Source organism: Scylla paramamosain, chromosome 4, assembly GCF_035594125.1.
Source record: "Scylla paramamosain isolate STU-SP2022 chromosome 4, ASM3559412v1, whole genome shotgun sequence".
NCBI lineage: Eukaryota > Metazoa > Arthropoda > Malacostraca > Decapoda > Portunidae > Scylla > Scylla paramamosain.
This window is the reverse complement of record NC_087154.1, coordinates 31,624,948-31,640,419: the sequence shown is the minus strand read 5'-3', so window position 1 is coordinate 31,640,419 and position 15,472 is coordinate 31,624,948. Positions and strand designations below refer to the sequence as shown.

At 40.7% G+C, this 15,472-nt stretch overlaps 1 long non-coding RNA gene across 2 annotated transcripts in view; it reads left to right on the top strand.

Moving 5' to 3' along the window:
- Positions 1-14,479: 14,479 nt before the first annotated feature.
- LOC135100009 (uncharacterized) overlaps positions 14,480-15,472 on the top strand; it is a 69,564-nt gene continuing 68,571 nt past the window's right edge. For both annotated transcript variants that reach the window (XR_010268480.1, XR_010268479.1), the window contains exon 1: positions 14,480-14,617. This is a non-coding gene — a long non-coding RNA (uncharacterized LOC135100009). The remainder of the gene's footprint in view (positions 14,618-15,472) is intronic.

Genomic DNA, 15,472 nt, shown 5'->3' with positions numbered 1-15,472 from the left:
AAAAACAAACACCCCCCCAAAAAAAAAAACAGCAGACCATTTTGCTCTCACGATATTATTTATGACTTTATTTATTAACCTGAGCAAGCGATGCAATATGGCAAGGTAATGGACAGTTAAACCACCTTGTGATGTTACAGACTGGAAGGAAAATGCTAGTTATCCTCATAAAGAAACAACAAAAAAATATGCCGTTACGTTATGCAGTTGCAGATTCAGCTTCCTACGACTTGAACTTCTTCAAAAGAGGAATATAAAGATACCTTTGGAACAACGAGTACTTTGACCTTTTTTTTTTCTTGTTTCTCTCTCTCTCTCTCTCTCTCTCTCTCTCTCTCTCTCTCTCTCTCTCTCTCTCTCTCTCTCTCTCTCTCTCTCTCTCTCATACCTCATTTAATTTCAAGGAACAACAAGCGGTCTTCCTGTCTTTTGTGCCCTTCAAAAGTTTCGTATATACGTACAATATGATATAAAAACAAAAAGCTGAACTGAAATGCATACCATAGTTTCTTTCACGAAAACTTTATATACGAACACTCTTTCATAAACACAGATTAGGTTAAATTAAAGGAATTGATCACAGAATTATTTTTAATCGTATTTTCATGAGTGGAGTATACATAGGAACAAAGTAGAGCCACGTTGGTGTAAAGCGGCGGTGTGTTGGGCTGGCGTTGGGTGTAGAATGAAATATGGAAGGGTTAGGTGGAGCGGGATTGTTTTAAGCCGCGCCGCACTGGGATTCTATGGGGTGAGTTTGGCCGCTTTGTGCTGTGCTTGGCTGGGCGCGGCGGGCGGGTTAGCTGGCGTTCCCCGCGTGGCCGAGCACAAGCCTTATTGGTGGGGAAGTTTGTAGTTCATTACCTGGAAATGTTTGCATGTTGTGTGCACTGAGTTTGTGGTGCGTTCCCTCTCTCTCTCTCTCTATCTCCACCGCTGTCACCACCACCACCACCACCACTACCACTGTTACTACTGCTGTTACTATTACCACTACTACCACCATCACCACCACCTCGGCAGCCGCTGGGATGTCACACTGGGTATTTTAACATCCCGTTCTTTTTCTTCCCCCCGGCAAAATTCACTCTCGACAGTTTTCCCGATTGCCCTTCCTAGCAGTGTTTGTTTTCCGGGGTGGTGGGGGAGCATTGGTGGTGTGGGAGGGAAAGGTATGAAAGCATTTACATAGAATTATAGGATTTTTCGTTAGGTTAGATTAGGTTAGGTTAGGTAACGATCGCTTTCAGTATTTATTTGGTTGATTGTTCATTTGTTTTTAACTAAGAATTACTGAGTAACTATACAAAATCAAAATTTATAGTACAAAATCTTGAGAATGTAAGAATGAATAGCAGACATGAAGATTTTTTCGCCAAGTGAAAGAAGAGACATTATGTTAAAAAGTTATGGTGCCATTGCTTCGAGCATCGTAGGGTGGCAGAGAACAGACTACCGGTGAAAGGAAACCGGCATCAGGGGAGGAAATAGGCCACCAAACGGTCCCTAAAGAGCCCCCTGGGAAAGGAAAATGGGAAAGGAAAAGCATCCCTCGGGTATTCTGGCAATGACGGCAGAGGGAAGAGAAATAAGTGCCTCTAAACAGTTCGTGATGTTAAGGAAAGTTGTGCCCCAGACAACGGAAAGTCCCTCTTATGTGGCTCAATATCTCGTAGTACTGAATGCCCCTGTCTCGAGGAAGTGGAACAGTCCGAGAAGTGGCACTATCTAAGCTCTCTTCCGGCACTTGAGAACATAAAAAAGAACATAAGAAAATAAATGAAGCTGCAAGAAGCCATCAGGCACAGTGTCATGTGTAGATCTTATGGCTTCTTCAAGTTTCTCTTATTTTCTTATGTTCTTTCTTATTTTTTCTTAAATGCCGGGGAGAGAGCTAAGAGAGTGCCACATCTCGACCTGTTTCATATCGGCATTTTCCTGATCACTGCTCTTCAGAACTCGTCGACCGCACATTTTCTCCTTCCTACGGCTTTACTGCACGTGACTTGTATTTATTCTCCTTCCTATTCTGTCCCGTTTACTTTTTCAAACGTTGGCCAATATGTTTGTTTCTTCATCAGTTTTAGAGGTGAACTGTAGGACATATTATTTTCCCTTCTTCCACCTGCCCATGACTACCTTCTCCAAGACAGGCTTAGAACTATATTAGTCTTCTGCTTTTAGATACGTTTCTGTTCTGTAGTTTTTAAGAATTGGTAATCGTGTGGACTTTTCAATATATGCTTGAAATTCTTGCCCAGTGTTCTCTGCTTGTAAAATTATAAAAAGATAAATTGATAAATAAACAAATGAAAAAAAAAAAGCTCACTAGGTATAATTTCCGGAGGGTTTTGTTTACGAAATGTTCGTTTTTTTTTATTAATTAATTTATTTATTTAATTTTCCCTTCTCCCTACATGTGATCGCGTTTCGTTAATTTTTTGAATTATGTTTTCAGGCATTTGATCCAATATGGATTACTTAGATATTTTGTCATTCCCTTTATAAGAGTGGTCTCCTTAATTAGCGATCCTCTAATTAACTTCACGTATTGTGATGACTATTTTCCTCGGAGACAGTTCTTTGCAATCAATAATCATCCATTTATGAGTTTTTATCCTCAAGTACCTTTTATATTTCGTCATTTCCATTATCAGCATGAGACTTTTTTTTTCCCCTCACGCCTCCATCACGCTCCCTCAATACACCAGCGCAGCCACTTCTTTCCTTCACTTTCGCATTTTTCTTTCTATTAATTTTTTGTTTTTTTTTTCTTTATTTCCAGTCAATTCCAAAGAAAAATAGATATAATGCTACGAAATGGACTTCTTGGTTATCGCAAACTCTATTTCATAAATGCAGTAATTTGATGAAATGTTAAGGAAAAGGTTGGAAAAAAGTTCTTTCACAGAGAGAGAGAGAGAGAGAGAGAGAGAGAGAGAGAGAGAGAGAGAGAGAGAGAAGGGGGAGTGGCTGGTATACGGAAGGGAAGACGAAGACCCATTATAAGTGTGTGTGTGTGTGTGTGTGTGTGTGTGTGTGTGTGTGTGTGTGTGTGTGTGTGTCCAGCAGTGAGAGAGTGGAAGAGATGCTGAAGTGAGGACTGACTGACTGGCTGGCTGACTGACTGGCTGGCTGGCTGACTGTCTGGCCGGCTCCCAGTCCCTGCAGCGTTCGCCAGGAAGAGGCCATTCAATCAAGGCTCTATCAGGGTTCTCAAGGAGGAGGACTGACTGAGCAGCGAGAGAGAGAGAGAGAGAGAGAGAGGGGGAGAGAGAGAGAGGGCGAGGGAGAGGGAGAGAGAGGGTTATGGAGGAGACTCATCAAAACAAAGTGAATCCCCATCGATGTCCACTTAGCCCAGACACTCCCCTCGATGGCTGGATCCTCCTCACATCTCTCCCCCGCGATCGATCAGAAGCCACCCCCCCTACACCCTTCCCGCCACTTCTTATAGACGATGATAAGGGAAATTGGCCTGACCCTTCGTCCAGTATTGAGTGGCATTCCTCTTGTCGCCGAGCTGTTGAGAATGTGATGTTTTGATGACGTTTAGAGACTGTCTGGAGTCTCTCTCTCTCTCTCTCTCTCTCTCTCTCTCTCTCTCTCTCTCTCTCTCTCTCTCTCTCTCTCTCTCTCTCTCTCTCTCTCTCTCTCTCTCTCTCTCTCTCGTAAATGTACTTCTTTCTATATATATGTACGAGTAAGCATACGTATATACCACAAGACTTGCATTGCGATAGGGCAAAGTTACGGTGTTCGTTAGGTTCCTATTTTTAGGGCAGTTTTGTCTGAACATAACACAAATATATTTAAAGGTAAGAACATCAGGACATAGGAGAAGCTGCAAGAAGCCAGTAGACTCACACGAGGCAGTCCCCGTGTAAACAAAATATGTTTATCCATCTATTATTTCTGTCCTTAAATTTATCTTTTCCTCTTTAAGGGTGCTTTTTGTATCATAATTTTGCCGCATTTAAGGTAAAAATGACAAATAATAATTCGAAGCAGTAAGTTTGGGTGTGAAAATAACAATGCAGTAACATCTAACAAACTTTTAATGGCATGTTTACTGGCAGTATTTCAGGTTATTATGGAAAAATAAGGCTGCTTTCAGTTGTACGGTGTATCACAATATCCCAGTCACAATAGACAAAAAGCGTCATCAATTATGAATATTAAAACAGTTTGGCCTGCATAATAATCTTAATTAATATCATTCAAATGCGCAATGGTGACTCCGTTAAGGGGAAATTACGTTTATACTACACTATAGCTTCCCGGAACTCACCCGCACACAATTAGTCTCGTTAATCCGGGACTATAGTGTTGGATCTCCCTCATAACCGCGTATCGCATCCACATTCGTACTGGCCTTGGATTAAACTCTCCGGCAAGGTCTCCTCATCACTAATAAACTCGCCAAAGTCTGTGATACGGAGCAAAAAATCATTTAGTATCTTAGTGGCGAGCGGGTAGTAAGTGAAGGGGAAAGAGATTAAGACTCGTATTCAGAAACGCTTGCTCTCTTTCCACGACTATTTTCAGAGGCCACAGAGATGATTAGCCGGACTTGTTTCTCCCATTAATAATGTATAAATCATGTTAACCTGTCAATAGAAACTTCATTTCATTTAAAATTGAAATACGGTTATTATCTACGTACCACTCCTAAGAACTCAAAAGAATATTTAACATACGTACAATGGTTCTACTTTAAGTAAAGAACATATCCGTATAATCACATAAAATTTTTGAGCTTGAAATAAGATTTTTTATCTGTTGACCACTCCTAAGAACTCTAAAGAATATTTTACATACATACAATAGTTCTTGAAAACGTATTTTTTTTCTACATCTTTTTTTAATTAAGGTTCGGACCTGTAAAAAATTCAAAAATTTTTACGAGTATTTTCCTCCATACAGAATGTTGAATCATGAAAAGTAGAAAAATATTGAAATAAAAAGTATATATCAATTCATAGATTGTGTCTTTTTAGCGTCTTAATTTCTTTTAGAGATACCATTAAAACCCGTGTCACTTCAACTGGAGCCTTTTTAAAGTAGTCGAGGTGAGGGTAGAAGTGTTTCAGAATATGGTCCTAAGTAGCGGTATGTCTGTCTGTTTGTCACTCTATGCCTCAATGCAGTGTCCCTTGAGCCTCCTGCTCCTCCTTCCTCCTGGTGCTGCTGCCGATGTAGTCACGGTCCTGCGATCCCAGAGTCCCCAGGCATTAATTCAGCCCGGCGAGCTTTGATGTGCGTCATTGATGTGATGCGAGTGTCGGAGTTATAGTACATCCCGCCACCCGCACTCTCCACTTCCTCTGTCTCTCTCTGTCTCGATCTGTCTGTCTGAGAGAGAGAGAGAGAGAGAGAGAGAGAGAGAGAGAGAGAGAGAGAGAGAGAGAGAGAGAGAGAGAGAGAGAGAGAGAGAGAGAGAGAGAGAGATTAATTGATATATTTATTGGTCTTCATATATACAGACAGACTACTATATAGACATTCTAATAGGTAATGACCATAGTCCATGGAGCACAAGCTCTTTATGGACTAATGAATATTTACACTAAGGTGGAAGACGAGTGTCTTATTCAGCTATCATAAAAAAATATAAAAAAAATCCAACCAATACATAATTAAATGGTGAGTAATTCATAACATTAACCCAGTCATAATATAGATACATGCAAAATAGTGATACCAGTAATACAAACAAATAATAATAATAATAATAATAATAATAATAATAATAATAATAATAATAACAATAACAATAATAATAATAATAATAATAATAATAATAATAATAATAATAATAATAAATAGTACCGTCAATAAAGAGAGAGAGAGAGAGAGAGAGAGAGAGAGAGAGAGAGAGAGAGAGAGAGAGAGAGAGAGAGAGGATGGGGAGGGGGGATTAATGCGTGAGCGGCGAGAGATCCACGTGGTCAGGGAGACAAGCAAGTTGTTTACGAGCAGCGAGTGAATCAATGAGCGGCAAGGCGAGGACGAGCCGGCATTGTGCTATTTCATAATGACGCCTCGTACTCACATAGCCGATATATATTTTTTCCGTGCACTGCTGGCCGGATACACCCAATTACACCACGATTATGTGATGAATTTGTTAATGGTGATGCAAAATAAACTGGCGTATCATTATTACGAAATATGTTACTGCTACTGATAATACTACTACTACTGTTACTACTACTACTACTACTACACTACTACTACTACTACTGCCGCTGCTGCTGCTGCTTCTACTACGACTACAACAGCAGCAACAACAAGTTACTACTACTACTACTACTACTACTACTACTACTACTACTACTACGACTACTACTACCACTACTAATAGCGCAAAGAACAAGATTACAAAAAAACAGAACATCAAAAGATAAAGAATGAAAGGAAGAAAGAAATACCAAAGGAACGGAAAAAGAAAATAGTTATTAAAGGCGTAAGAATAGAAGCATTAAAACCAGTGATCAGACGGACCAGGAGCGACACAATTCATGAATAAGAATGCATAAAGACTGAAAATAGAAGTTCCAATCCCACAAATACACACACACACACACACAAAAAAAAAAAAAAAAAAAGCGTATCAAGACCAGACCGAACCATTGGAACGATAGTATTCAAAACATCAGAGGAAAGATGAAAAGAATAAAAGAAAAAAAAAAGAAGAAATCAGCCGTGCAAGAACAAATGTGTCAGAAATGAAGAATAAGAGACATCAGGGAAGCGAGACAAAGACATCACAAGCACGCACGAATATTGACGTCAAGCGCGGAAACAAAAGTACTCCAAGACACAAAGCGCAAAGGATCCGTAACGCAATGATACAAACACACAAAAGTGCCGCCTCTATGGGAGACGCCTGGGCGCTCACTCTTTAACTCCACTCTCCACTCTCCTTCCCTCTTGTGTCCACTTAACCTTTTCACTTTTTCTCCCCTATGGCTCCTTATGGTTAATAAAAGAGTCTAGTGTGTTTTTAGAGTATAACAGCCGAAGACGACAGCTAGCTAATGGTGTGATTGTGTAATTCAAAGTCCTCAGTCCAGTATGCTTTTTTAAAACGAAATATACCAAACAGTGCATCTTCTATAAATTCATACACAGCTCACTAGTACGCGATCTTTTTAACTTTTCTTGATTGAACTCTAAGACAGTTCATTCAATCTAAAAGAGATCGGTTTGAAGTTTTATCTGTTTCACGTACAGTGCACCAAGAAAAACTTATACAAACTCATTCACAGCTTACTAGTACACAGTCTTTAACTTTTCTTGATTGAACTTTAAGACAGTCCATTCAAGCAAAAGGAGAACTGCATGAACTTTGTTATTTCGCGTACAATACACACACAGAAAAAAAAAAATCATACTAACTCATCCGCAGCTCACTAATACACGATCTTAAACTTTTCGTACTTGAACCTCACTCAGGCTAGTTCATTCAAAGAGAACAGCATGAAGATTTACTTATTCCCGGTGTTGTGACGGTAGCAGGACCTTGGCAATGACCCCCTTTATTGCTGGACACGTTTCTGGGGGAAAACCAATGCTGTTGTTTATTACCTTACGGCGCCTCCATCACGCACTTTGAGTCCAAGCCACCCCAGATCTTTTAAAAGTCACTTCCTTTGTAGTTAACTTTATTTAATGTCTCCTTTTTGATGCTCCTCTCTTGTGTTGCCTCTTTCCGGAATGGGGCGTGGCTGGTTCAAGGAAAGAGAGAGAGAGAGAGAGAGAGAGAGAGAGAGAGAGAGAGAGAGAGAGAGAGAGAGAGAGAGAGAGAGAGGGGGGCAGAAAATTTAATGGAAACAGGCAGGCACGGACAGAAACACAGATAGAATGAAAATTTAGCCGCATCTCACAAAAAAAAAAGAGAGAAAAACGGGAAGATAGCCTAAAATACAGTAATTACGAATAAAAGGAGAGAGAGAGAGAGAGAGAGAGAGAGAGAGAGAGAGAGAGAGAGAGAGAGAGAGAGAGAGAGGGAAGGGAAAAAATAGTTGCACAAACCATGACACTCTCTCTCTCTCTCTCTCTCTCTCTCTCTCTCTCTCTCTCTCTCTCTCTCTCTCTCTCTCTCTCTCTCTCTCTCTCTCTCTCACGATCAGAAAAAAAAGAGGGAAAGAGTGAAATGAGAAGCCAGGCTCTTTCCCTGCCGAAGTAAAACAAGGGCAACAAGTGGGTTTCATTCGCCACAGACAATGAATAGTGAGGATGGGGCTTTGGAGGAGGCAGGGAACGAGGCACTGACGCGGAGAGGGGGGACGAGACACTGAAGAGAAAACAGAGAAAACAGAGGTGGAGGATGGGACTGAGAGGAAGAGATGGGATAAACTGAAGGGAAGACAAAGAGATGGAGAGGAGAAGATGGGGTAATGGAACTGCAGGGGACTGGAAGAAGAGAAGGAGATGGGATAAGGGAACTAAAAGAGAACAAAGGGAATTGAAAGAGGAAGGGGAAGAGTTAGAGCAAAGGGGACATTTTGGACTAACAGTGATAGGAATGGAAGGAATAAAAAGTAAATTGCGGAGGAATAAGTAGCAGAATGAAGAAATGAGAATGGAAACTGAAGAAACTGGAGCAAGGGAGGGGGAAAGATGATGATAAACTGAAGAGAAGGTAAACACAGGACGATAAAGTGATGAGTAGAAGATGAGGAGGAGGAAAAAGGACAAGGAAAGAGTTAGGATGTGCAGGTGAGGACAGAAATTGATGGGTAGGAGGTAGGAAGGGATGAAGGAAGGAGGAAACAGGTAGGATGTGTGGGAGGGATGGTGGTGGCGGTGGAGTTAGGATAGCGTGAGTGAAGGCGTGAAAAGGTCGGCTGTCAGGGGCCACCATTAATGATCTTGAAGCCAGGAGATTGATTTTTAGTGTGTGTGTGTGTGTGTGTGTGTGTGTGTGTGATTCTGTAAGTTTTTTTTTCTTTCTTCCTTTCTTTCTTTCTTTCTTTTCCTCCTCCTCCTCCTCCTCCTCCTCTTCCTCCTCCTCCTCCTCCTCCTCCTCCTCCTCCTTCTTCTTCTTCTTCTCAAAGCGAAGATAATAATAAAAATATATTACATAATTAAACTTGATTACATTCAACGTATTTTATGATATTTTTATTTTTTATTCACTTTTTTCTAGAACTCTCTCTCTCTCTCTCTCTCTCTCTCTCTCTCTCTCTCTCTCTCTCTCTCTCTCTCTCTCTCTCTCTCTCTCTCTCTCTCTCTCTCTCTCCAGTCTTCCTTTATTCCCTCCTTCTCCTTCCTTCACTTTCCGCAGCCTCGCCCTTATCGACAACTCTCCCTCCTTCTTCCCTTCTTCCCTCCCTTCTTTTCTTTTATTTCGCAGATCACCTTTCCCTTCCCCTCACTGCCTATTTTGGTTCTTCTCTTTCCTTCCTTTTTATCATGTTTTTTTTTTTCTCTCTCTCTCTGTTGTATCCACCGTAGCATTCCATTTCACCTTCACGTTTTCAGTTACATTTTCCTCCTGTTTCTGTTAGTGTCTTTTTTTTTTTCCTGTATTTTTTTCTTGTGCGTAGTATTTTTGTTTATGTGTGTGTGTGTGTGTGTGTTTGTTTATGCTTTTACATCTCCCACTGTCTGTATTTTTTATTATGTATCTCTGTATCTTTCTGTTTCACTGTTTGTTTATCTACCCGTTAGTTTATTTATTTATTTTTTTTTTTTTTGCTGTCTATTGGTTTGTTTGTTTGTCTGTCTGTTTTACTTTATTCGTCTGTGTTGCTGTCTTTTTTTACTCCATTTTTCTGTATGTCTCCTTATTTTAAAGTATTTGTATATTTCTCTATGTCTGCTTATCTTACTGTCGCTTTGTTTATGTACCTTTCTGTCTATTTTGTTGCAGTTACGTGTTTGTCCATTGAATTGTCTAGTTATTTGGCTTTCTGTTGAATTGACTATATCTGTCTGTTTGTCTGTCTATCTCACTATCTATCCGGCTTGCTGTCTGTCTGTCTGTTTGCCTGCCGCCCTACTGTTTGTTTTTCCGTCTGTTCGTTTTCTCTCTCTCTCTCTCTCTCTCTCTCTCTCTCTCTCTCTCTCTCTCTCTCTCTCTCTCTCTCTCTCTCTCTCTCTCTCTCTCTCTCTCATCTCGTCTAGATCGACGCAGGGGCGCCCTCTTACCCCTGTTGGCGAGAAGTAAATAAAACAGATGGTGGTGCTCCTGCGAGAGGGTGCGGAGGTTAGGGTCGCGGAGAGAGAGAGAGAGAGAGAGAGAGAGAGAGAGAGAGAGAGAGAGAGAGAGAGAGAGAGAGGGGAGAGGGGGAGAACCTGGGGATGACAAACAACCCCAGGAAATGTGGTCTCGACGATAGAATTGAGGCAGGTAAATGGTATTGGCTAAACGAACGTATGGGGGAGAAAGAGGCGAGTGTTTCGAGAGCACCGTGCTGGGAAAAGTGCAACCTCCTCCCTATGTGTGTGTGTGTGTGTGTGTGTGTGTGTGTGTGTGTGTGTGTGTGTGTGTGTGTGTTATTAGCAGCGCGCCGTGTTGAGAGCTTGTTGTGCTGTGTTTTGACGTGAGGAGCAAGGGTGAGGGCGCCGCAGTCTCATGGGGTCAACAGGGTCTTATTGGGATCTACGAGTATACGGTTCCCTACTGCCACCTCTCAGGGATGGATAGGCAGGAAAATAGATGTTTGAAAGTCTCTGGTATAGAGAAGGAGAGGGACGTGTTCTGTGGGTTTGTATGGGTGTTTGTGTAGAATAATGGTGGTGAGAAGAGATACTGAAGTGGTGAGGTTGTGTGGATTCTGTGCTTTTGGTGTGGGTGTAGGAAGGAATGCAGGGAGGGAGGGAGGGAGGGAAGTGTCGTTTGTACTACAGAGAGGGGAGTAGAGGAAGGGAGGGAACGAGCGCTGAAAATTATATGACGTAGGAAAACATAAAAGGGATTGTGTTCCTAAAAACTTATATTCGTCCCAGCACAGCGCGGGAATAACGTGATTTAGTGTTATGTATTTTGCAGCCTTGTTTGTTCATTGTGTGTGTGTGTGTGTGTGTGTGTGTGTGTGTGTGTGTGTGTGTGTGTTTGTGTTTGTTTGTTTTGTTTTGTGTTACAGCATGTGCATTTACTCGTCTTGCGTCTCCATCCAGTTTTCCTTTTTTTTTGTTACATGGTCTTTCATTCGTCAGGTTTCCCTCCTCTCGTCACAACAGCCTCAACTGCCCTCCACCCTCAGGCTTCAATACACTTGAGTTTATCCACACATCCATTTCGTTATTACTCCACATCTTCCCATTCGTTCAGCATTCAACCGCCCTGCACTGCCTTTCTTTCCAAACTCATTCTTTTCATTCCACCTCGTCCACTTTATTCAAGATCATCGCTTTCCTCTCAGATCCATTACCTCTTCCATCTTCTTCCAACTACTGTTCTTTCTCTATCTATTTTCTCTTACTCGCCTCCTCCCATCCTTAACTAAAGCCTCACGCCCTTCATTAAGACAAGCAGACAGACACCGCCCGCTTTGCGAGGAACATGAGGGGAATAGCAAAGTAGCTGTTTACTCGCATGCTTGCTAAAGTTGCTCAGGAAATATGATGCGGTACAAGTCGGCTCTGTCTGTTTACATACCATATTCTGTGCGTGATCTCTACATTCAAAAGGCTTTAGTTCAAGTTACACGGGTTTATAAGGGTATGTGCGTGTGTGTGTGTGTGTGTGTGTGTGTGTGTGTGTGTGTGTGTGTGTGTGTGTGTGTGTGTGTGTGTGTGTGTGTGTGTGTGTTTTGGTTCTAGTAACATATTAATAAGATTTATATATTACCAACAGGAGAAACACTTTTGAGGACCCTGCTAATCATCTCTGTGGTCTTTTGAAATAGTCGTGGTGAAAGAGCAAAGCGTTTCAGAATGCGGGCCTTTATCCTGTGTCAGAGTTTGCTTCCTGCTGTGTCCAATTTGTTTCTCATGATAAATGTTACTTTGCTAGTGTGTTTCTGAGATCGTTTTCATAATATATATATATATATATATATATATATATATATATATATATATATATATATATATATATATATATATATATATATATATATATATATATATATATTTTTTTTTTTTTTTTTTTTTTTTTTTTTTTTTTTTTTGTGCTGAAGTATGTAGCAAAATGTTAGTGTACTGGTAGATTTGCACCTGCTTCCTCTTCACGCCGCACGGAAAACACACTAGAGATGTATCGGATGTCAGAATTCATACACCTGTGGATGCGGATGTACATAGGGATATCATATGTACATATTTTGCTGATGTGAAAGCGGATGCGGATGCGGATATCAAATTATGACATCCTCACGGATACAGATGTGTCCAGGATTTTGGTGTAAAATCACTATTTAGCAACAATTATTGCCAAATGAACGCTGTGACAAGTGTTCAGCGCTACCAGTTCATATTTTTCAGTCTTATTTGTGTATAATTACACGACACTCTTATAAAGGTCCAAACCTGTGAAAAAAAAAAAAAATCTTGCGATTAGAGAATATCTCTCAAAACTTCAGAATTTTTAATCATGAAATGTAAAAGCAAAATCTGTATTTAGAAAGTTTATAACACCAAGTAAAGTGTAGTTTTCTTTCTTTCTAAACATTGTTTTAGAAGTTTTTTTCTTCTTAATTAAGTATTATTGTTTTCCCACTGCTCCTATGAACACAAAATATACACGCAATGTGCCTCCTGTAAGCAAGGAGCATACATCTATTATCAGGTAAACATTTTGAGATTGAATTTTTTTCTAACTTTTTGTCAAGGACAAAGCACTGAATTTTTTTTTTTTTTGTGAACCTTTAGAGGGAGTTGGGTCCACATACACAGACATCCATAATGCATGTATATTGTGCTCTCTCTCTCTCTCTCTCTCTCTCTCTCTCTCTCTCTCTCTCTCTCTCTCTCTCTCTCTCTCTCTCTCTCTCTCTCTCTCTCTCTCTCTCTCTCTCTATCTATCTATCTATCTATCTATCTATCTTTTACATACTTATATGATACATTCACAGTCACTATGCAAAATTTTCTTCCTCCTTCTGGTCTTCCGCAAAGCTCTTGACAGATTAGGTTATGTAAATTTGAAAGGAAATTAATAAAATGTGTAATTTTAGTAGATAATCAAGTAGACATTCATTTTTTTTTTCGACTTCGTAAGCTTTGTCATCTAGTGTGTAACGTATAAAATGTATCCACCACATCCTCATTGTGTGTGGTGCGGATGTGGATGTGGATATTTATTTCATCACAAATGCGGATGCGGCTGCTCATGTTTAATTATCAGAACTGCGGATGAGGATGCTGGTGTTAAAAACTATGCGGATGTTCTGCGGATGTCGATGCGGACATCCGATACATTTCTAAATCACAGTAAGGAAGATAGACTCTTCGTCCCCCAAAAAAAGTATAGTCTATGCTTCTCCGTTCTCTGTCATCAACCCGTTTTCTTTCATTAGGTTTCGGGGACTTGAGCATTGCCTGCTATCATGTGCTCTGCTGTTAAAGATTTCCTCTCTCGATCTGTCATCTATATCACTTTCGAGAAAGCCTGAAAAGCTCACTAAAGGGAGTACAGAATGAAAACAAAGGTGCACCTATCTTAACCTACGAAAGCAGATTTACACGTCAGTGATTTACTTTACTATATGAATACAGAATGAGATATATTGTCCTCAGAGACTCGCACATTTTTCCTCCTAAGTGGTGAACAGAAACACTGGGATGCGTGGGAATAAAGTTTGATGTCAAAATATATTCTTACAAAAACAGTATGAAGACTTTCGTAAGGGGAAAGGAAGCATAACAGATAGAGAGAGAGAGAGAGAGTGTGTGTGTGTGTGTGTTTTTGTGTGTGTGTGTGTGTGCAAACATTTTAAAGTAGAAGAAAGCCTACCTGTTCTCCATTTAGCGGCTCCTCGTGAGAAACCAAGGGTTCATTAGGGATCTTAACGGATATTACTAGCAGGGTTGGTGTTGGAAGTGGTACAGATGAACCACCTGCATGCACCCGCGCCCCTACACTTAGGTAATGAATAAACCTTGATGGTAAGATGACAGAGCGACCCTCACCCTCACTCCTGCTCTCCTTGCCGCTCCTCGCTCCACCACACCACATTCCCTTGCCTTAGATGCTTAGAAGACGTAATAGCTTCTGGTTACAACAGGTTAGCAACTTGAAGAAGACACCAGGAATTAGTCTCGCCCGCGCGCTGCCATGACAATTTACGGGTAGATATATAATAGATGCAAGGTAGTTCTCTCAATTTCTCACATTATTATCTATCCAGAATTGCTTCAACACTACAGACACTGGATCGGTGTAAAAGTGACAGACTAAATAAGTCACAGCAGTCGTGTAAGGCTTATCTAAATCTACTTGTGTCATCCATCCAGCGTTTTCTTGCGTGTGGTTTTGAGTTTGCTCACCAAAGATAGATGGCGCTTCAGCAAGTACTGTCTACTCGTCCCTACATTTTGTCCACTCTCTTCCCATTAGTTGTACGGGGCGAGTATACAATGTGTGCGCCCGGCAGTGCTCAGGCCGGAGTGTAGCAAACTAACGTTGAACTATGGACAGAGGGGAATCCAGCGACAGAAGGTAAGATAACAGATTTTAGGCGTCATGGTGGGAATGCACAGAGTTTTAAAAGACGGTAATGGTAACAAAACCAATACAGTAGAACGTGGATTTAAGGCGAGTTAGGATCCACGAGGATTCGCTTTAAATCTATTTCACACGAAATCGAAATATTCTTTTAATGTGAAGATTCTTTTGGCGGATAAACAATGCTCACCAATATGAATTCTCTAAAAATCGAAATAATTCGTTTAAAGTAGATTTTTGGTCTTTCTTTTAGGTGTCGTTTTAAATCGATCATTTTAAATCGATTCGCGTTAAATCAACTTTCTACTGCACATGTTAGTTAGCCCCGGAATGCCCTCAGTGACCCCCATTGTCGTTCTAGAGTTGATTTAATGTCATGCGGAGTTTTAGTGGCACAAACAGCTGGCCAGACAACGAGCGTAATATGCAGGCAGCTGTCATGAGGAACAGCTCCCGTTTAGTGTGTAAAATATGCGTTCACTAGGTACTAATTTAGCAAGAAAAAATAGTCGTCGTACTTTCATGGCATTGATCCAATACCCTCCCCGCCCTCGTAAACTACCAGCTAGGTAATCCGCTCTACCTCGTTCGATAATTTCTCTTGAATTTGTAAATGACAAACAAAAATTCCTCCTTCGGCTATGCTGGCCATTCATGAAGGGGCAAGGTGCTGCCTGTTATTACACGCATATACTGAGATCAAATAAGTGCCAAAAAACATTTAACTGTTATTCGGAATCCTTTCCATTAAGTGGTAGTTCCCTCGTTAGCTCTTGAGGAAAATAGATTTACTTTTTGTAGATTCATGTCGCCTTTCTAAATTAGTAAAACATAATGATTTAATGAAAT